The following is a 2,792-nucleotide window of genomic DNA, read 5'->3' as shown; positions in this document are numbered from 1 at the left end:
CTTACCTGCCCCCCCAATATTTTATTGAAGTTGGCAGCCCTGCAAGAGACCAGAAAAGAATATTGGGGGGGGGATAGCTCTGGCACAATGCAAACCTGCATTATTTAAATAGCTCAGTACACTTCCCTACTGTTAATTCCCTCAAACCAGTGCCTTTTATGGCTTGACAATTAATGGTTGTGGACATCCACATAAGTACCTTCCACCAAAGTTACAGCCTAAAAGTGTCTCTGACCTTGTGGCGCAATGGTAGCGCGTCTGACTCCAGATCAGAAGGCTGTGTGTTCAAATCACACCAGGGTCAGGATTCTGACTTTTGTTCTGCTCTTCCTCTATTTCCAGTTAAGAGGATGGCAAGGGAATAGTCATGTGGCCTCAGCTCTAGGAAGGGGTGAATCTGTCCATTTTGGTTTTTCTTTGGGCTTTATTGCCTCAACCTTAAGTTCAAGTCACTCCATTTTCCCCACTGGTTTGTAAACTTTTTTTAAAAAAAAGTGAAAATCTGTACAGTATCAATTTTTGTGTGCATTTCCCCTAAGATTTGCATTTTTGCTAGCAATCTTCCCTTATTTAATGCTCTTATGTTCATTAGTTTCATCAATATTTTTGTGTGCACTTTTCCCTAATACAAGCTTTTTTGTATACATGTTTAGGTTAAAGAACTGCTTCACAAAATTCAAAGTCTGCACTTTCAATGACAGCTGTGTTTCACTTCATATACTAGTCTGAGGTGCCCAAATTAAACAGGTTCTCATTAAAATGAAAACTTAATCATTTTATCTCACACCATTTCTTGGCTCAGTGCATAAAGACAACAGCCCACAACACAAAGCAGAGCAGGACTCAAACCCGCAGCCTCCTGATACAGGATTCTTTGTACTACAGCCTCTCTTGCGAGCACAGTCACCCCTCTGCCATGATGTCAGCACAGTAGAAATGAACCTTACATTGTATGCACAAGCACAGCAAATACTGGTCAATTGGTGCAGAATTCAGCAGATGTTTGTTGCCTGTTTCAGGAAAAAGGGACCTTTTGTGGCTATGTGTATTTGACACCATTTGCTGAGCTAGGGCTTGTTTGTGAGTGGATGGAGTATAATTGTGCTTCTGCCTTTTTTATTAATATTATTTTTGCAGTTTTTAGCCACTGTGAATCTACCACTCTGTCTGCTGCCAGCTATTGATCTAAAGTGCTTTTGATTGCGTTAAAGATCCCTGTTTCAAATTTGCCAAAACACTGCCTTTTCTCGCCTGCAGTAGACACCCCCCCCACTATCTTCAGTCATGCATTCAGGTCAGAATAGCAGTGACCTTGTGGCACAACCTTGTGTCTGACACCAGATCAAAAGGCTGTGTGTTTGAATCACATCACGGTCAGCATTCTTACTTTTGCTTCCTCCACCCATTCAGGGCCAGTTGAAATGCAGATGATGGAGAGAATACACAATCTGTTGCAGAAAGGGGGGTCAACTGAACTTAAGATGAGAAAATGAGGACACTGAAATGGAAAAATATGTCAATCCTTACCCAAGCCGGATGTGAAAGCTTTTCCTTCCTCTGACTGGAGGCATCCGGTGCCTTGAAGGAACAGTCTAAAACTGGCACAACCGACCTTGTGGCACAATGGTAGCGCGTCTGACTCCAGATCAGAAGGCTGTGTGTTCGAATCACACCAGGGTCAGCACTTTTACTTTTTCTGCCCACCCACTGTGTTTACTTTTTCTGCCCACCCACTGTCTCAGATGAGATGCAGCTAAGGGCATGGCCCATGACGCTTTAGCATAGTGCAAAAGACAGCAGCACATCTTACAGGCCAGGTAGGATTAGAACTTGCAAATAGGGGTGGGATAAAGAAATCATTCAGTTCACTTTCAAATAATTTGCAATTTCCAAATGAATGTGAAAACCATAACAAAGCTATCATTTGAAACTTGCACTTCTCTGAATGTTGTGATGCAACTCTTCAAGTTTATTTTTTTTTAAAGTTTGTAAGAATGCAGATTATTATGGAAACATACTTGCAAAGATACATATTTTAGGTAAAATGCCATAGAAAAATGATTCTCAAAAATTATATGGATTTTCCTTTTTAAAAAACATAACACAAACTAATGCAGAAATGGGGACAATTGAACTAAGATTGGGAAAAGGAGAAAACAGGGGAACTAAAATGGGCACATCTGTCCATACTGGCATGCAACTTTCTGTTCCAAAGCCAGATGAGAAACCTTTGGTCAGAGGCAGATTTAAGGAAGTGCAACTGGTTTTGTCTCACTGGGCACAGAGCCTCATGAGCACAGCAGGGGGCGTCACAACTATGATGTAAAATGAAAGTTGGGAGGCAGGGAGTGCCATGTTTTGGCACTGCACCACTAGAATTTGAGACCTCAAGGCCTGCTACTACTTTAGTGCCCCTCTCACTGGACTCTTCTATCCTGTGTGTTGACTTCTATGTCCCAGAAGCAGGACATTCCTAGTTCATGCAAGCACACAAAAACTTGGGAAATTTGACTCTTTTGGAGTAGGATATGTTACTCTAGAGCAGTGTTTCTCAACCACTGTTCCGCGGCACACTAGTGTGCCGCGAGACGCTGGCTGGTGTGCCGCGACGTGCGGCGACGAGAAGGGCGATTTGCATTGTCACGTGCCTGGCGGCCGCCAATACACACCACTGACCCGTCGGAAAGCAATATTTCTCCTCCTCTTTCCCAAAGCTCAGTGCAAACGAGCCTGGCGGCCGCCAATACACAACACTAACCCGCCGGAAAGCAATATTTGGCAAGTGTTTCTTA

At 43.1% G+C, this 2,792-nt stretch overlaps 2 non-coding genes across 2 annotated transcripts; both read left to right on the top strand.

Annotated features, from left to right (window-relative positions):
* The first annotated feature begins 232 nt into the window (after nt 1–232).
* Nucleotides 233–304, top strand: TRNAW-CCA (transfer RNA tryptophan (anticodon CCA)). The gene has a single exon. It is a non-coding gene; the product is annotated as a tRNA-Trp (tRNA).
* Nucleotides 305–1,609: 1,305 nt separating this feature from the next.
* Nucleotides 1,610–1,681, top strand: TRNAW-CCA (transfer RNA tryptophan (anticodon CCA)). The gene has a single exon. It is a non-coding gene; the product is annotated as a tRNA-Trp (tRNA).
* Nucleotides 1,682–2,792: the final 1,111 nt, after the last annotated feature.

The sequence above is a fragment of the Zootoca vivipara genome, chromosome 9 (genome assembly GCF_965207765.1).
Source record: "Zootoca vivipara chromosome 9, rZooViv2.hap1.1, whole genome shotgun sequence".
In the NCBI taxonomy this organism is placed as follows: Eukaryota; Metazoa; Chordata; class Lepidosauria; order Squamata; family Lacertidae; genus Zootoca; species Zootoca vivipara.
The sequence above is the reverse complement of the archived record's forward strand: the minus strand, read 5'-3'. Positions and strand labels throughout refer to the sequence as shown.